Source organism: Halichoerus grypus, chromosome 14 (genome assembly GCF_964656455.1).
Source record: "Halichoerus grypus chromosome 14, mHalGry1.hap1.1, whole genome shotgun sequence".
NCBI classification, from domain to species: Eukaryota; Metazoa; Chordata; class Mammalia; order Carnivora; family Phocidae; genus Halichoerus; species Halichoerus grypus.
The window spans coordinates 9,534,147-9,554,630 of NC_135725.1; the positions used below are offsets into that span (position 1 = coordinate 9,534,147).

Consider the following 20,484-nt stretch of genomic DNA (forward strand, 5'->3'; position numbering starts at 1 on the left):
TAATAACATGAATTTTAGGTATTTTGCTAAAGTTCCACAAGTTCCTAAAGCTTTGTTCTCTTTTTTTTTTCCAGATTATTTTCAGCTTTTCAAACTGAGTAATTTCTTCCAGTTCATCGATTCTTTACTCTGTCCCTTCCAGTCTGCTCTTGAACCTATCCACCGAGATTTTCATTTGTTATTATAATTTTTAGTTCTAAAATTTCCATTTGTTTCCCCTTAATATCCCCTATTTTTTTGCTACTTTCTATTTTTTTATGTGTTTCAAGTTTGTTTCTAATTTCTCATTGAAGCATTTTTATCATGGCTGCTTTAAAGTCTTTGTCAGATAATTCTAAAATTTTATTTTTTTTAGATAATTCTAAAATTTTTGACATCTTAGTGCTTGCATCTATTAAGTGTCTTTTACCATTCAGGCTGAGGTAATTTAGGATGAAATTAAAAGCATGGAAAAAATATATCATGCACATGTTAATCAAAGGAAGGCAAAAGTAACTATACTGATACCAAAGCAAAGCAAATTACCAGAGACAGAGAAGGAGATTAAGAGCAACTTTACCAAGAACACATAAAGTTCTAAATGTGTGTGAGCAAACAACACTGCTGAAAAATATGTGAAGCAGAAACTGATAGAATTTAAAGAAGAAATGGACAAATCCACAATTACTGTTAAAGACATCAATGCCCCCTTTCAAAACTTGATTGAACAACAGAAAATCAACACCGATGTAGAACTCAACAACACCATCAACCAAGAGGATCTAACTGAAATTTAAAGAACACCCCATATAGTAAGAACAGAATACAAATTTTCAAGTGCCCACAGAACACATAGCAAGACACACCTTATCCACACAAACCTCAAAAAATTTTAAAGAATTGAAATCATATAAAATATGTTGTCTAACTACAATAAAATCTACTAGAAATTAATAATAGATATAAGGAAAATCTTCGAACATTTAGTAACTAGACCATACAATTCCAAATAATCCATGAGTCACCAAAGAAATCTCAAGGGAAATTTTTATAAAATACATTGAACTGAATGAAAAATACAACATATCAAAATTTGGGAGGCTCAGCTAAAGCACTGCTGGGAGGGAGGGAAATTTATTACACTAAACATATACATTAAAAAAAAGGAAAAGTTATTATGAGCAATTGTATGCCAACAAATTGGCCAATCTGGAAGAAATGGATAAATTCCTAGAAATGTACAAACTACCAAAACTGAAATAGAAAATTTGAACAGACCCATAACCAGCCAAGAAATTGAATGAGGAATCAAAAATCTCCCAGCAAACAAGAGTCCAGGGCCAATGGCTTCCCCTGGGAATTCTACCAAACATTTGAAGAAGAATTAATACCTATTCTTCTGAAGCTGTTTTAAGTAAAAGGAAAAGCCTCTAATCAATAATCTAAGCTCTCACCTCGAAAACCTAAAACAAGAAAGCAAAATAAATCCAAAATAAGCAAAAGGAGGGGCGCCTGGGTGGCTCAGTTAAGTGTCCGACTCTTGATTTTGGCTCAGGTCATAATCTCAGGGTCGTGAGATGGAGCTCTGCACTGGGTGTGGAGCCTGCTTAAGATTCTCTCTCCCTCTGCCGCCCCCCACAGCTCACATACTCTCTCTCAAAAAAAAAAAAAAAAAAAAAGAACTCAAGCAATCCAATAGAAAAATGGACTAAAGACATGAACAGGCATTTCAGAGAAGAGGAAACTCAAAGGACAAATAAACTCATGAAAACATGCAACCTCATTAGCAATCAAGAAAATGAAAATGAAGTCCACACTGATATACCACGCTATACTCATTTGATAGGGAAAAATTAAGTATTGTAAGGAGTATATAACAATAAGATTTGCTATGACTGCTCAAGGCTGTATTTGTGCAATGGTTGCAATAACCCCACCATCATGACAACTACACTGCCTTCCAAGGAACTCTGATCCTGTTCCTTTCCCTTGCATGAGCTGTTACTTGCCCCTAAACAGTATAGATATAAAATTTCTTGCTTCCTAACTCTCTCTTGTTTGATCCTGAAAATCCTATCTTCCTCCTACAGCAGAACTCAGAAATAAGAATTTTTATTCTGTATACTATCCAGGGAAGTTTAAGTCATCTTTTTTCTACTTGTATGTCATTTCACTCATTTGCTGTTTGGATGAACTGATTATTATTTTTATTTTGTCTAATTTATCTTTAACAACTGTTGAGATTTTGAAACTACTTTAATTCTAATAATGAACTTGGGCCCAAAAAAAAGCAGTGAAAACACAGAGCAGCTGCCCAATTAGGCCACTAATATCATAATTTCCCTGTTTTTCTGACATTATTCAATGATGTTCTATTGTCACTCTCTTAATATTATAATAAGGATCCTCAATAAATATTTATATATGATTATCATTATAAAGTTCACATATTATCAATATTATTTATGATATAGATTATATGCACTTGTATTAAATCAGTTTATATCATCACTCACATTGTTATTGACTGAAAACATTAAATAAACTCACCATTTTTTTTAAACTACTCTTGCTTGGGAGCTCACTGAGGGCAGGCCTGTGTTTGTTTTTTTCATTGCCTTATCTCCAGTGCTTGATACAGTACCTGATACAAAGTGAAATCTTTTGATTGATCAAATAAATTAATCCCATGTGGCTACCTTGTTTTAGTGTGCTGGAGTTCAGGAATCTCAATTATTTTCCAATAAGAATAATAACTAAAAATGGCTAATGGTTTGTTTTTTTTTTAATGTTTACTGTGTGCACAGAATTGTGCTAAGGATTTCTATTCATTAGCTTCAGGGCACCTCCACTAGTAAAGTATATTTAAAATCGTAATTTGACAGGTGAGGACACTGAAACTTAGATCAGTTTGGGGGATTTCCCAAATTCAGAGAGCTGGTAATTAATGGTACCAGAATTGAAGACAACCACCTGTCCTATTTCTCTCCCTAGGTCTCAGCTCAACTAGGGCATTCAGCCTGTAAGGGTCATATGGAGGTGGGGGGTTCATCCAATAAGGACCATTAGTTTGACCTCATGACTAGGAGACTGACCTCTTGTTAGGTTTTGCTGATGGCAGATCTCTGAATCACCCTTCTCACTGTAGGACATTGAACTCATTGCTGAATTTCCGAGAACTGAAAGGAAAAAAAAATATCCATGAGCATTTCTGGTCCCTCATATCTCTTTTCTTCTATTTCTTTCCTCCTTTCCTTAAAAGTAAAAGCCTCCTCAGGAAATAGTGTATTTTTCTATTGCTGTTATGCCCAATGATGACATACTTTGTAACTTTAAACAACACAAATTTATTACCCAACAGTTTTGTAGGTGAGAAGTCCTAAATGGAATCATATGATAGATTGGACCCACCCAGATAAATCAAGATCATACAATTTAATCATATTTGAAAAATCCCTTTTGCCATTTAAATGAACACAGGTACAGGTTCGGAGAATTAGGATACAGCTATCTGTGGGGAGCTACTACGCTGCCTAACACAAATAATTAACCCCACTGCCTGTATTCCATAAAGGATTTCCTCACTGAAAGTTCCCTTTAGCCATTTGAAGACCAATTAGACTCAATTTGTTTCTTAGTTCCATTAATTCCTCACCATGTAGGGAGTACAAAAGATGCTATAGGAGAAAACAAAACACAAGATGCATATATTATGGCTCAGGACCTCAAGATTTTTACAACCTTTTGGATATATGTGATACAGAATTGACCAGACTTATAAGAGTCTTGAGTTGTGTCTAAAATTAAATATGCAATATAGGACTTTTATCCACTTAGTTTTTGTTTGTTTTTTTGTTTATTATGTTATGTTAGTCACCATACAGTACATCATTAGTTTTCGATGTAGTGTTCCAGGATTCATTGTTTGCATATAACACCCAGTGCTCCATGCAATACATACCCTCCTTAATACCCATCACCGGGCTAACCCATCCCCCCACCCCCCTCCCCTCTAAAACGCTCAGTTTGTTCCTTGGAGTCCATAGTCTCTCATGAATTGGCTCGTCCTCCGATTTCCCTCCCTTCATTTTTCCCTTCCTTCTCCTAATGTCCTCCATGCTATTCCTTATGTTCCACAAGTAAGTGAAACCATATGATAATTGACTTTCTCTGCTTATTTCACTTAGCATAATCTCCTCCAGTCCCATCCATGTTGATGTAAAAGTTGGGTATTCATCCTTTCTGATGGCTGAGTAATATTCCATTGTATATATGGATCACATCTTCTTTATCCATTCGTCTATTGAAGGGCATCTCGGCTCTTCCCACAGTTTGGCTATTATGGACACTGCTGCTATGAATATTGGTGTGCATGTGGCCCTTCTTTTCACTACATCTGTATCTTTAGGGTAAATACCCAGTAGTGCAATTGCTGGGTCATAGGGTAGCTCTATTTTTAATTTTCTGAGGCACCTCCACACTGTTTTCCGAAGTGGCCATGCCAACTTGCATTCCCACCAACAGTGTAAGAGGGTTCCCCTTTCTCCACAACCTCGCCAACATTTGTTTCTTGCCATGTCAATTTTTGCTATTCTAACTGGTGTAAGGTGGTATCTCAATGTGGTTTTGATTTGAATTTCCCTGATGGCTAATGATGATGAACATTTTTTCATGTGTCTGTTAGCCATTTGGATGTCTTCTTTGGAGAAGTATCTGTTCATGTCTTCTGCCCATTTTTTTACTTGATTATTTGTTTTTTGGGTGTTGAGTTTGAGAAGTTCTTTATAGATCTTAGATATCAGCCCTTTGTCTGTAGTGTCATTTGCAAAAATCTTCTCCCATTCTGTGGGTTGCCTCTTTGTTTTGTTGACTGTTTCCTTTGCTGTGCAGAAGCTTTTTATCTTGATGAAGTCCCAGAAGTTCATTTTTGCTTTTGTTTCCCTTTCCTTTGGAGACGTATCCTGAAAGATGTTGCTGTGGCCGATGTCAAAGAGGTTACTGCCTATGTTCTCCTCTAGGATTTTGATGGATTCCTGTCTCACATTGAAGTCTTTCATCCATTTTGAGTTTATCTTTGTGTATGGTGTTAGAGAATGGTCAAGTTTCATTCTTCTGCATGTGGCTGTCAATTTTCCCAGCACCATTTATTGAAGAGACTGTCCTTTTTCCATTGCATATTTTTTCCTGCTTTGTCAAAGATTATTTGACCATGGAGTTGAGGGTCCATATCTGGGCTCTCTATTCTGTTCCACTGGTCTATGTGTCTGTTTTTGTGCCAGTACCATGCTGTTTTGGCGATCACAGCTTTGTAATATAGCTTGAAATCAGGCAACATGATGCCCCCTAGCTTTGTTTTTCTTTTTCAACATTTCCTTGGTGATTCGGGGTCTTTTCTGATTCCATACAAATTTTAGGATTGTTTGTTCCAGCACTTTGAAAAATGCCATTGGTATTTTGATCGGGATGGCGGTGAAGGTGTAGATTGCTCTGGGCAGCTTAGACATTTTAGTAACTTGAGGAGACATGATTTTAAAAGGATTCTGCCTCATGGACTGCAGCAAAATGCTAAGAGGGCAAAAATGCAACATTTTCAGTTTTCAGTTTGGTCATGAGAAGTATCTGCAGATGAAGAAACTGAATCTCCCAAAGGAAAAAATAATTTACCCATGGTCATAATAATAATTAAGTTGAAGAGCTTGTATTTAAATCCAGTTCTTTCTGACTTGAAAGTAAATGTTCTTTCCACTTAAGCATCTAAACATCACTAAATAGTCCACTCCAAAGTTAATTATGACTCTTTGCATTTCTAGTTGGTCATCAAGCCACTGTTTCTGAAAGAGCAATATATACTATGAGAAGGAATAGCCTTATTTTGTTTCTGTGTGAGGTAAGACTGGGTGATGGGTTTTAAAAAACTGAGCTCTCATCTCTTTGAAAGTGAAGCACTGTGTTTTATTTAGTGTGTGTTGAACAATGGCTTTCCAGACACAACTGACAAGTTTTGTTTCTGGTTATTCATTTGATACCCACCACTTTAAAACTGAAAAGTGATATGTTGACTTCAATTCGTTAACAACGGCATCTACAATAAATATAAGGCATGCCTGACAGATATCCTTTTTCAGTAACTGCTATAAAAACAAGCCTAATAGACTCAAAATTCCTATGGAAAAATTAATCATACTGGATTAAGAGGAAGCATTTTATGATTTCCACAGACATTCCTTCCAAAGTACCTGGCCGCAGTTTAGTTTTCTTAGTAATATAAGAAAATATTAACTAAAATTCAACACAGGTAAAAGCAAAACCTGAGAAGAAAGAGCATAGAAAAGAAGGAGAGAGCTCAACCAACCCCCTCAAAGTAAGGGAGATATGAAGTCGTTGAGGAATTCCAGACTTGAGAAGCCCAACTTCTTTGAAATGATGTGTAGAAAATTGAGAACAGGTAATTATCCACCCAAGAGAGTAAGTACTCTCCAAAGGCCACACATGCAGAGACGGCAAGCCTTCTTCACAATGGAGAGTGTGTTTGGTAAAAATAGCATGAAGTTTGGGGACACAGAGAAAAGAGGATATCGTAACGCCCTTTCTCCCAAACTCTTTTCTCTTCCTTTCTGTTCTTCCAAAAGAAATGCATTTTATTTTTTTATAGGACTTGCGGAGTGATTTGTGTTCCTCTCCTAAAGGAGGAAGAAAGCCAAAAGTAGAATCCAAATTGGCTATTAACTCACAAAGTGACCCTGAGTAAGTCACTTAAATTTCTTTAGGCCTCAGTTCCTACAGCTATAAATGAGACAGGTGAATCAGATTAGCTGTTGGGCTCACTTCAACTATACATATATGTGATTTTAGTAATTCTCTACAAATAATTGTGGACAAGTCTGAAAACGCTTCTCATGACCAAACTGAAGATTTTCGAAAAGTGAAGTGTTCATGGTTTTATATAAGCCAGATTCAAAGATCAGCTTCTTTAGCTGACTGGTACAATCATACATGAGTTCCATTTTGATCAAGACTGCTGTGATCCAGCAAAATATCCTAGCAGGTGACCTGTTATATTATTTCCTCTGCTCACTACAAAATGGAAATGGACTTGGAAAAACAATCAATCATAATTTTCGGGAACAATATCAAAAGTAAGCACATCCTAAAGGAAATACAGTATCCTGGATGGGATCCTGGAACAGAACACAAGCAATAACAGAAAAACTGATGAAACCTTATGTAATTTAGTTAATAGCCAATACCAGTGTGAATTTCTTAGTTTTGACAAATATTATATAACATGTTCACATTAGAGGATGCTGGGAGAAATGTATACGGGAATTCTACTATTTTGCAACTTTTTATTAATTCTTTTTTTAATTTTTATTTTATTTTATTATGTTAGTCACCATGCAGTACATCATTAGTTTTTGATGTAGTGTTCCATGATTCATTGTTTTTTGTATAACACCCAGTGCTCCATGCAGTACATGCCCTCTTTAATTCTTAAATTGTTCAAAATTTTAGACAAATTAAACACACCACTGGCAATTATTACTTTCTTTAGGTTGATCTACTCATGTGGCATTTATTTTAGCAGATTTAAAAAAAACTCTCTTGTCTAGCACTTAATCATCTTCCTTTATGTTCACTAGATTGTTTAATTGAATTCTCTTCCACCATTTATTCTATGAAGTGTACTTCACAGCCTCTAGCACTGTGTTTTGCAAAGAATAGTAAATGCTCAATGATATTTCTTAACCAAATGAAGAAGGGAAGAGCTACGTATCTCTCAACAGTACAAGGCAGTGATGCCTAATTCACCTATAGTGTTTGAGTGAATGAAGTTACTGTTTATAAGAGAGATGGTTGCCCAGTTGACTTGATTTCCTGGGAGTTTCAGTATTCTAAATGCTCAGTGCTCTGCTTTGTTATGAAAAATATTCAGGGAACTTGACTATACGTGATGAGCAGGACAAGGTCCTAGAATAACCTTTGCTAATCAGTTGTACTATAATTTTCTTTTAACCACGTCTTTTCTATACGTCTTCCTGATGGTACAGTATAGTTCAATCTTGCAAATAATTTTCAAAAATCACAACTTCATGGAGCCTGCAAATGGGCAACAGCCCCAGTAGCATTTTCCAGACCACTCACTTCCCTTTGCTTACTTTCTTACCCTGCTCTATGCATAATTAATAATGTGAAAATGACTGAAAACTAATCGGCCCTTAACTTCACACAAGTTCCACAGAAAAACTCAAAAGGAAGCCACACACCTCTTTTATCTTAAAATGTATAATTTCACTTGACTTCTTGGTTCCCCTTATGTCTGTCTTGACACTGTTCAAATAAGTAGAAGAGACTGTGCTTATTTTTATGGCCCAGTTTTTTTTTTTAAAGACTTATTTGTTTTAGGGCACCTGGGTGGCTCAGTTGGTTAGGCGACTGCCTTCGGCTCAGGTCATGATCCTGGAGTCCCAGGATCGAGTCCCGCATCGGGCTCCCCGCTCAGCGGGGAGTCTGCTTCTGCCTCTGAACCTCTCTCCTCTCGTGTTCTCTCTCTCATTCTCTCTCTCTCAGATAAATAAATAAAATCTTAAAAAAAAAAAAAAAAAAAAAAGACTTATTTGTTTTAGAGGGGGAGGGGTGGAGGAGAGGGAGAACAAGAGAGAGAATCTTAAGCAGACTCTACACCGAGCATGGAGCCCAGTGTGGGACTTGATCTCATGACCCTGAGATCACAACCTGAGCCAAAAGAATTGGACACTCAACCGAATGTGCCACCCAGGTGCCCCATGGCTCAGTTTGGAGGACCTGTGGCTTATAGGTGGAAGAGGACATTAGGAAAAGGTAGGTGGGAAACAGCAGGGTGTAGTGTAGTAACCTTCAAACTCTTTTGCCTATTCCTCTCAAAAGAGATAGATTTTCATGTATCATGGATACACACACATTAAAGTTTCATGATAAAACACCCTGGGTTCATAGAACATTCTCTGATGTTTTCTATTCTGCTTAGTTTTCTATCTCATCAAAACAAAAATACTAGTTGTAACCAACTGACATAACTGGAACCTCAGTTTATAAAAGCCTATAGAGTAGAAATAAGGTTCTAGAATTCCATGCAGACTGATTTTCAGTCTAGTTCTGACAATTATCATTGAAACCTTGAGCTAGAAATTCTCTTAACCTCTTTGCTACTTCACTTTTTCACCTGTAACATCAGAAAAATAAACTTGCTTTACACCATAGCTTTGAGAATTTCAGCAATAATGCACATAAAATTATGAGGCATATAATAAATGTTATCCCTCAAACACACCCTGCTATATAATTTTATATTAGTTGAATTTCTTTTCAAAGAAATAGTATCAGTAGCAGAATGAGTTCTTCTCAGCCCCACATTTATAAATTGACTCAGACCCCCAAAATTATAGAGCAGTCTACTGTCCAGCAGAGGGAACAGAGGGAAGTGACAGGAAGACTTAAGATCCGGGCTCCATGGCCTTCCTGGGAACACCTGTGGTCAACAGGGTGGGTACAAGCAGGTGGGTAAATTCTGGGCATGGAGTCAGGCTACATTTCTAAGCCTAGAGAGCAAGGAATGTAGGAATGATTCCCTCCCCTGCCTGGCCTCCCCGTCTGTACCACCTCTGTTTGTTTACCCACAGACACCCCAGACAACACGAAGGGGATCTGATATAAGGTGTTGGCTTCATTCAGCTGCACCTGTGCAGAAGCATTAGTTAATGTCTCACTGAAGTGCTCCACATGTTTCTTTTACCTCAAGCCAGCTTAGTGACCACATTCTCACATGCTCTTTTAATCCTGGCCCCCATAAATCCTTTACAAGCCCCTCCCTCCATTGTCCCTCCCATCCATCAAGAGCTCAGTGAAATCCCTTGGCATGTACAGTACATCTTTTCCTGAGCCCATTCACAAAGAAGCCCTGTCATCACTGTTATTTGCAACCTCCATTCCTTTTCCCCCTTTGTGTATGAGTGGGTGTGTGTATTTGTGTGCAGTGTGTATGGTTGGGGCAGATGTGGTGAGAGGACAGAGGGGTATCAAGTTGTATGTATGGTGAGGATTTGAGAATGGTGTGGGAAAACTCAAAAGAAGGTAAGAATGGCCAGGAGAGGCCATCCAGTGGGGCAAGTATAAGTCCTAATAGCTTTTCCGCAATCTTATTATGTGTCTGTAGACATGAACCAGACTGAGTTTAATTAGTAATAGTGACTAGGATCAGTGTCTCCAAATAATACTGTAATCCTAAAAATCTGCTGTTCTTATATCCAGAACAACTGAAATAAAAAAGCAGAATTGCTTTCTAGAGAGGTAAACTGGTCCCAAAACCTCCACCACCCCCTTGGAGGGGATGATGTACTTCTCAATTAATTTATCTACTCTGGTATTTTTCAGTCTCTGTCATTATCACCCCCCTAGAGAGAGAAAAAAAAATTTAGATTTGGTTACTGTAATTTTATTCCATTAATTAAAATAACTTACATTTAAATTATATTTCATTTTTCTCTAATGAGAGAAATGAAAGACCAAGCAATAATATCTTATTGGACAGGACTGAGCTTTAGACCAATGTAATATCTAAGATTTTGTTCACCCACCAAGAACAAATTTTTGCCCCCCTTGGGGGCAATACTGGCCCTGTTGGGAAGACATGTTCTGCTCTTCTCTATTGTATGTACTGACCCCCAATTTGAGATGTTCATTCTTTAGATCCTTCTCTCTTCCCTAGAGAAAGTTGTAGATAAAGTCAGTAAGTGATAATATATCACTGTCTAGGAACAAATGATGTCACTTCATTGTCTTCAGAAACTGTTCAAATTCTTATACTTTTTTTTAAATAACTCCTATCTCCAGTTCTGTCTTATTTTCAAATGAAAATGTCTCTAATTTTTATTATAAATATTATGTAAACTTATTACAAAAGATATTGGGACTTTATAAAGAAAGTTATAAACAAACCATCATTCATTATTTCATTGTACACTTTAAAATAAATCCAGACTTATGCACATAATCCCAATAGGTTCTTCTAAAAAAAAGAAAAGTGAATCCTACATTTAAGTATTTTTCTGTAATCATTTTACTCTCATTTTACATATGTCACAAATATACTTTCATGACAGTAGAACAGTTTGGGTTTTCCATTGGTAAATACATCATAAATTCGTTAATCAATCACCTACTGATTGAGACATTTAAATTGTTTCTAAATTTACTATAATAAAAATATTCTATGAGGAATATCACCTCATATGTATGAAGAGCCTCACCTTGTACATCACAAGAGCTGCACTTCTTTGCCTACTTGCCCAATTATTTCCTAAGAATGGATTCCTAAAGGTAGAACTGTTGTCTCAAAAAGAATTCACAAATTAAATGTTGATACACATGGCTATACTGTCCTTCCATCTTGATTGTATGGATCAAAATCGATGCACTGGGTTGTTTGGTGTGCTTTTACACTTTACATAAAGAACCTCATACTCACTGATTCATATTCTAAAACCTTTTTCTTCAATATAATTATTTGAGTTCTATCTTTTTTGAGACACAAAAATTAATTCGTGCACATGTAAATTGCTGTAGAATATTGTTCATCTGAACACCATCATATCTAGTCTTCTATTGGTGTGCATTTAGATTCATTCCAATTGTTTGCTATCACAAATAATGAACATTCAAATATATATCTCCCTATGCATGTGTGTAAAGGTTACTGTATAGAGTTTACTGGTAAGTAGAACCTCTGGGTCATTAGTGAATGCATATATTGAACTATGCTAGAGATTACTAATTCATCTTCAGCAGTGGTTGTGCCAATTTTGACTCCAAACCCAGAGCAGGCATGTTTTAGAATTCCGGTTTCTCTCTCTTGTCTTTTTTAATTTTCAACCAGCATTTGGTATGTTTGAGTATTTTTATTTGGGTAGAATGATATCTTGATGTTGTAATTTGAGTTCTCCTCATTACTAGTGATATTAAATATATTTTAAATGTGTTTATTAACTTTTTAGTTTCTTACTGATTGATGGGGATTTATTAATAACATGGATAATTTGGACTGTTTTAAAATTGGATTGTTTTAAAACTGGACTGTCTTTCTCTGCCACTAAGCAGCAAAGATATTTTTCTGTAATTTCTCTTAAATGTTCAGTGTTCTATTTTTTCATTTTTGGGAATTTTTTTGTTACGGTATCAGGTAAGAATCATACCTACTGGTATTTTTCATACTCTCCTAGCATCATCTATTCAGTAATCATTCTTACTGATTTATAGAACTACTCATTGTATCATTATAATATAGCAACTTTCCATATTTATCTAAGTTCATTTCTTGGCTCATTATCTGTTCATTTGTCTACTGTTTCTGACACTGTTTCAAGGCCACCACCAGTCTAACTACTACAGCTTTAGGAACACTCTTGATATCTGCTGTTATGTGAGCAAATCCCACTTTTGTTCTTCCTCATTGAAGTTGCCATGATTACTCTTAGAACTCTATTTTTTCATATACTCTATAACTATTTTGTTAAGTTCATGAAAAATTCTGTTATGATTTATTTTGGGACTATATAGATAGAAGCATACAGATTAAATTGGGGAACCACTGACATCTTTATGATATAGAACCTTTTCATATAATATTTATTCAGTTCTTTTTCCATGTTCTTCAATAAATGTTTATAATTTTCTCAATAAGTACATTAATCAATATACATAATAATATATAATAGTAATAAATAATAGTAATAAATAGTAATAGTAATAAAATTAAAAATTAAAACACCCCAAAATTATATTATTAATGACAAATATTAATAATATATTACTTATATTTTCTCTTCAATGTGTATGGCCAGTTTTCACCACCTTCATATTAGTTTCTAAGGCTACTGTGAACAAAGCAACATAAACTAGAGGCCTTAAAACAACAAATATGTATTGTCTCACAGTTCTGGAAGCTTTAAGTCCAAAATACAGCTGTCATCAAGGTCATGCGCCCTCTGAGAGGATTCCCGCAGAGGAATCCTTCCCGTCACTTTCCAGCTTCTGGTAGGTTGCCTACAATCATTGGTGTTCCTTGGCTTACAGATGCATTGTTCCAATTCCACCTTTATGTGGCTTTCTCCCTGTGTGTTTCTGTCTTCATGTGGCTATATTCTTACAAGGACACCAGTCATACTGAATTATGGGACCATTCTACTCCAGGATGGTCTCATCTTAACTCATCATATCTGCAATGACCCTACTTCCAAACAAAGCCATATGCTATGGGTTAGGACCTCAATGTACCTTTTCTGAGGGAACACAGTTTAACTCATAATACTTCCCTTCCACAATCTCAGTCTAAGCCACAAGTGTCTATCACTTGGAACACTGAAAAGGTCTCCAAACTGCTCTTTCTGCCTCCACTCTGACCTTGTGCCTCACAACTCACAGACGTTCACTTGCATACACAGAAGTCTATTTCCACATAGCATGGCAGATCATTTTCAAGCTTAACTTCATTCATATCTCTCCCCTAATGAAAATCCTCCAATGGCTTCTCAGTACCAGAATAATAAAACCTAAACTTCTTACAAGGGCCTGTTGTGCCCTACAAGATGAGCTATTATGTGAGCAAGTCCCACTTTTGTTCTTCCTTGAAGTTACCATGATTATTCTCTACAGGATCAGGCCCTCCTGCTCAAACTCCTCTCATTCATTTCCCTCCAGGCCCTCTGGTCTTCTGATTGCTCTTAGGACACTTCAAGCTCACTGTTGTCCTAAAGCCTTCACCCATGCTATTCCTCCCCTTGGAATATTCTTCCTTCTTTTGCTATCATGAAGACATCATGTAATTAATTGTGTTTGATCTCTCTACCATATCCAATTTTCCCTCTCTACTGGATTATTCCCAAATACCTTACAAACATGCTTTAACATAGGAGAAAACATACGGAAAAGAAAGCCAAATCTCCTCTTTGATCCAGATAACACCTTATATTCTCCTTTCTTCGTGGTAAAACTTTCTGAAAGAGTTGTTTAGACTCAAAATCTTTAATTCCCCTCTTCCCACTCTTTTCCTCTTTCCCTTTCAAACTTTTCACTTAAAAAAGTATAGGAAAAGTACAAAAAACACTCCTGTGCCCATTATCAACTTCAGCAATTTTTAAAATACATTTACATCTAAAAAATTTTCAATATAGTTGATGCACCATGTTACATTAGTTTCAGGTGTGCGGCATAGTGATTTGACAATTCAGCAATGTTATGCTGTGCTCACAAGTGTAGCTGCCAACTGTTACCCCACAACGCTACTACAATACCACTGACTGTATTCCTTATGCTGTGACTTTTATCCCCTGACTTATTCACTCCATAACTGGACGTCTGTACCTCCCAATCCCCTTGACCCATTTTGCTGACTTCAACAATTACTAATTGTGTCCATTACTGCTGTGCTCTGGATTATTTTGAAACAAATCCTCGATATCATACAACTTTGTGTAAATATCTTAGTACATCTTTTTTTTAAAGATTTATTTATTTATTTACTTACTTACTTATTGAACATGAGTTTGGGGAGGGGCAGAAGAAGAGGGACAGAGAGAATCTCAAGCAGACTCAGTGCTGAGCACAGAGCCAATGCGTGATTGGATCTCAGGACCGTGAGGTGATGACCTGGGACAAAATCAAGAGTCAGATGCTCAAGTGACTGAGCCATCCAGGGGCCCCTTTAGTATGTATTTCTGAAGATAGAGTCTCTATTTTTAAAAAATCAACTACAACATCTAAACAAAATACAAAAGTATTTTATTATCATCAAATACTGTCCACGTTGTATTATTTCCCCAAAGGTGTCAAAATAGAACTCTGTGTTCACTAAATGGCCAGTGTTAGCACTATTGCAGGATCTTTTTGGTCCTGACCATGGCCTTGTTCCTAGGTCTACCATGGAATGAGTTTTATATATTGTGCTTATTTGGCGGGGGGGGGGGGGGGGGGGAGGGGGGAGTGCAGTTTACAAATATAATTAGGTACATTCTCTCGGATATGTTCAAAAAAGGAAAAATCCTATAAGGTCTAAAAGGATGGAAATTTGTAAGAAGGAAGAAATAATTAAAAGAATGGAAAGTGTTCATAAACTGCATCATTCAGATAATGAAACGGCATGCCCATAATTCAAGGACATAGCTACTATATCTGTAATTAATAAAGAACTCATTTAGAAAAAATAAAGAATTTTTACAAATTGATAAAAGAATGTACACAACATAATAGTAAAAAAGAAAAAAGTGGGAAAAGTATTGAACAGGCCCTTCACTAAAGAGGATACCCAAATGGCCCATAAACATAGGAAAAGGTATCGAACTTCCTCGGTCATCAGAAAAACACAAATGCACATATTAAAAGTTGAAATTTAAAAGACTAACAAAACTGCATCTTGACAAAAAGGTTGAGAAACTGTAACTCTCATATACTATTCAAGGGGGTTTAAGTAAATTCTTTGGAAAACCAGCAATATCTACTAAAGCTGAACATGTGCATGCCATTTGACCCAGCCATTCCACTCCTATGTAGATACCCACAGAAATACATATGCATGTACCCCAAAGCTTATCACAATCTTCACTGCAGTACTAATTGCAATAGCAAAAAGACAGAAACAACCCAAATGTCCTTCAACAGTAAATGGATACATTTTGATAAAATCATAATGGGATCCTCTACAGAAATGAAAATGAATTTGCTGCACTAAAAAACAATGGATAAAGCTCACAGATATAATACTGAGCAAAAGGAACTAGACACAAAAGTCATACTACATGACTCTGTTTATATGATGTCCCAAAACAGGAAAAATCTACCAATGGTGATAAATACCAGGAGACTGATTGCCTTTGGGGAAGGATTTAGTGACTGGGAGAAGTTACAAATGTGGCCTCTTGGGTACAGATATTGTTCTACTTCTTAAGGTGGTGATTAAATGGATATGTTGACACTGTGAAATACGGGCTGTACATTTATCATTGTTCAGTATCCTTGCCTGTATGTTATACTTGAATAAAAACTTTAAATGAAAATAAAAAGTAATCTCAGCCTTCTGCAGGCAAGCACCAAGAACAGCAGGGAAAAAAGCTAGTAAATCTCAGCACAACCAAGATGATCATTTACTAATTGAGAAAATATTTTCTCTTTGGGGTTGGTTTAGACCAACATCCACCAACTTAAATGACTGTAGAGGGCATGGCTTTCAAAAACATAAGTGATAGGGTCAGGTGTAAGGCAGTAGGGATTAAATGGGCAGCAGTGTTTTCAGACAAAAGGCAAAACCCAGTTACTTCACCTTTAAAAACACTGTGTGCACATAACTCACAGACCAGTGGATACCCAGGTTAAGACTGCTGGGACTATTTTGTCTGCAAGGAAAAACAAAAACAAAAATATCTGTCTTTTCACATGCCTTTTCTTTAATAGGTCAACTAGTATTGGAAATGGCAAGCCTATCTGTGACACTTAACTGGTGGGTACAGAAAAAGGAAATTCAACTGGAGAAGCTACAATGAACTTTGTCCATGGGACTGGAGCCCATTTTTCCTACTAGCAACCATGAGACTTAGTGGCAATGGACATCAAATGTTCACCCTGTTGAAAAGCAGGGAGCTATGTGACATTGTAGGATTTGGAAGGCAACAAGAGGTAGAAGTTCTTCTTGTGGGGACAAATATGTTTACTCTGTGGAAGCCAATCTTACCTCCTGTTTTTAGGTTTGAAGAACTTGAGGGCGTAACATCTTAGAATGGTGAACTAAAAGGGACCTGGGAGAAGCCAGGGAACTTGGGATGATAAAGTACAAGATAATTTACTGATTAGCCGACACCTTCTATTTATAGTAGGATGAGGAGATTTATATTTTGTTTAACTCTGGTATTTTTGGTATATGAAAAGGAACACCAGCCATGCAGTCTGAATTACAGAGCTCTGCCACTCACTAACTGCTGTGTGACTTGACCAACTTACTAAGCCTTTCTCCATCTGTAAAATGGGGAAGGAAGGGTGACTCCCATCCTGAGTGAGAAGGCATAAAACTTAGTGCACAAAAGAGTTTGTAAGAATTCTAGTAATTTTGGGGTGGAGTCTTTTGGATTTTCCACATAAAGTATCATGTCATCTGTGAAGAGAGAGAGTTTGACTTCTTCTTTGCCAATTTGAATACCTTTGATTTCTTTTTGTTGTGTGATTGCTGTTGCTAGGACTTCTAGTACTATGTTGAACAATAGTGGCAAGAGTGGGCATCCTTGACCTGTTCCTGATCTTAAGGGAAAGGCTCTCAGCTTTTCCCCATTGAGAATGATATTTGCTGTGGGTTTTTCATAGATGGATTTTATGAACTTGAGGAATGTTCCCTCTATCCCTATACTCTGAAGAGTTTTAAATAGGAAAGGATGCTGTATTTTGTCAAATGCTTTTTCTGCATCAATTGAGAAGACCATATGGTTCTTCTCTCTCCTCTTATTAATGTGTTCTATCACATTGACTGATTTGCGAATGTTGAACCACCCTTGCATCCCCGGGATAAATCCCACTTGGTCGTGGTGGATGATCCTTTTAATGTATTGTTGGATTCTATTAGCTAGGATTTTATTGAGGATTTTGGAATCCATATTCATCAGGGATATCGGTCTGAAATTCTCCTTTTTGATGGGGTCTTTGCCTGGTTTGGGGATTAAGGTAATGCTGGCCTCATAGAATGAGTTTGGAAGCTTTCCTTCTGTTTCTATTTTCTGAAACAGGTTCAGGAGAATAGGTATTATTTCTTTTTGAATGTTTGGTAGAATTCCTGAGGGAATCCATCAGGCCCTGGACTCTTGTTTTTTGGGAGGTTTTTGTTCACTGCTTCAATCTCGTTACTGGTTATTGGCCTATTCAGGTTGTCAATTTCTTCCTGTTTCAGTCTTGGCAGTTTATAGGTTTCCAGGAACTCAAAATGGATGAAAGTCCTCAATGTGAGACAGGAATCCATCAAAATCCTAGAGGAGAACAGGCAATAACCTCTTTGACATCGGCCACAGCAACTTCTTTCAAGATACATCTCCAAAGGCTAGTGAAGCAAAAGCAAAAGTGAACTTTTGGGACTTCATCAAGATAAAAAGCTTCTGCACAGCAAAGGAAACAGTCAACAAAACAAAGAGGCAATCCACAGAATGGGAGAAGATTTTTGCAAATGACACCACAGACAAAGCACCGATTTCCAAGATCTATAAAGAACTTCTCAAACTCAACACCCAAAAAGCAAATAATCAAGTCAAAAAATGGGCAGAAGACATGAACAGACACTTCTCCAAAGAAGACATACAAATGGCTAACAGACACATGAAAAGTGTTCATCATCATTAGCCATCAGGGAAATTCAAATCAAAACCACCCTGAGATACCACCTTACACCAGTTAGAATGGCAAAGATTGATAAGGCAAGAAACAACAAATGTTGGCGAGGTTGTGGAGAAAGGGGAACCCTCTTACACTGTTGGTGGAAATGCAAGTTGGTACAGCCACTTTGGAAAACAGTGTGGAGGTGCCTCAAAAAATTAAAAATAGAGCTACCCTGTGACGCAGCAATTGCACTACTGGGGATTTACCCCAAAGATACAGATGTACCACATGCACCCCAATGTTCATAGCAGCAATGTCCATAATAGCCAAACTGTGGAAAGAGCCGAGATGCCCTTCAACAGATGAATGGATAAAGAAGATGTGGTCCATATATACAATGGAATATTACTCAGCTATCAGAAAGAATGAATACCCAACTTTTACATCAACATGGTTGGGACTGGAGGAGATTATGCTATGTGAAATAAGTCAAGCAGAGAAAGTCAATTATCATATGGTCTCACTTATTTGTGGAATATAAGGAATAGCATGGAGGACATTAGGAGAAGGACGGGAAAAATGAAGGGGGGGAAATTGGAGGGGGAGACGAACCGTGAGAGACTATGGACTCTCTGAGAGAAACAAACTGAGGGTTTTAGAGGGGAGGGGGTTGGGGGGACGGGTTAGCCCAGTGATGGGTATTAAGGAGGGCGCGTATTGCATGGCGCACTAGGTGTTATATGAAAACAATGAATCATGGAACACTACATCAAAAACTAATGATGTATTGTATGGTGACTAACATAACATAATAAAATTAAATTAAAAATTAATAAAATAAAATGATTTTCAGATATCTATTAAAAAAAAAAGGTTTGTAAGAAATATCACTTGTTTTCCTTATGATTTACTTGAGTCCATCCATGTCCCAGCAAGAACTAGATGGTCCACTGTGAGGGATTCATCTGAAAGGGATTTCATGAAAGGATTATTTTGAGAGTGTGAGCCGAGTTGAAGAAACGAACAAGGGAGAGCAATGCAGGGTTTAACAACAGCACAAAGCCTGTGACCTCTCCTAAGCCCAAATGAGCAGGGCCAAAAAAATATGTTACTAGGTCAGTGACAAAGCTGGAACCCTGAAAGAGGAGCTGATAAGCAGGAGTTGTGGCCCCAGGGACAGAGCCACTGCCAGCACAGTGGCCCATAGGAAGAGGGCTAAGGCGACAAGTATGTGAACTCCACTCCTGCATCTGCTAATATCTCCCAATGGCTGAATCCAAGCATAAGTCAGAGGACAAGAGAAAGTGGGTGACAGATACCAAAGCAGTGGGCCTCCCACGCTCAGAACAGGGAAGACAAGAGCAGAGTGGATCTAGGGGTGGGACATAGAGAGAGTAACTAACAAATCAGTTATTTTTGTCCCCATTCAAAATCCTGCCACATTCAGTTTTAGTCATTATTTCCCACCTGCCCCTACCCAACCCACAAGGGCTGGGCCAAACTCCTGGGGTGATTCTCAGTACTGAAAGATTCAGCGGGACCTGTGGTCACTGGTTCATGCTAGTAACTTCTGAGGATCTCTTATCTCAGTGCCAATGGTCCTTGCAGGTCCAGTGGTCCAGGTGAGTTCTCTAGGCCATGACTCAGAACCTATGCTTCCCTATGGCTTGCATTTGGCCTCCACAGGTCACCATATAATTATTTCCAGTGAAGGTTATGCCATCTCACCAAGCCCATTCAACAAACAGGTATCCTCCCAGGCCTCTGGAAGTACTAACCTCTGTCTACTTCTCAGTCTGTAAGAACTCTATCTATCTATCTATCTCTCCATCATCCATCCATCCATCCATCATCTATGTTTCTATGTATCTAACAACTAAGGACTGATGCTTTTCTCTCTCCTTTACCCACCCAGCCTTCCAACCTTATCATACTCTGGAATAAGCTTGACCTTTCCTAAAAGTCTTAGTTCTCCAGCAGCTTTTACAAAATTCCTGTAGACAAGGAGATACTGAGGACCCAGATACTCATTTAGAAACCTGGAGGGGAAAACTTATTCATCTGCTTTTTCCTCCCTCACCTCCCTTGTCTCAAGCCATGGCAGCATCCCTTCTGCTCCTGGAACAGCTCCAGCTC

At 37.4% G+C, this 20,484-nt stretch overlaps 1 long non-coding RNA gene across 1 annotated transcript in view; it reads right to left on the reverse strand.

The window, feature by feature from the left end:
- LOC118546724 (uncharacterized) overlaps positions 1–20,484 on the reverse strand; it is a 290,620-nt gene that overhangs the window by 68,866 nt on the left and 201,270 nt on the right. The window contains exon 3 of the long non-coding RNA XR_013443597.1: positions 3,075–3,158. This is a non-coding gene — a long non-coding RNA (uncharacterized LOC118546724). The remainder of the gene's footprint in view (positions 1–3,074; positions 3,159–20,484) is intronic.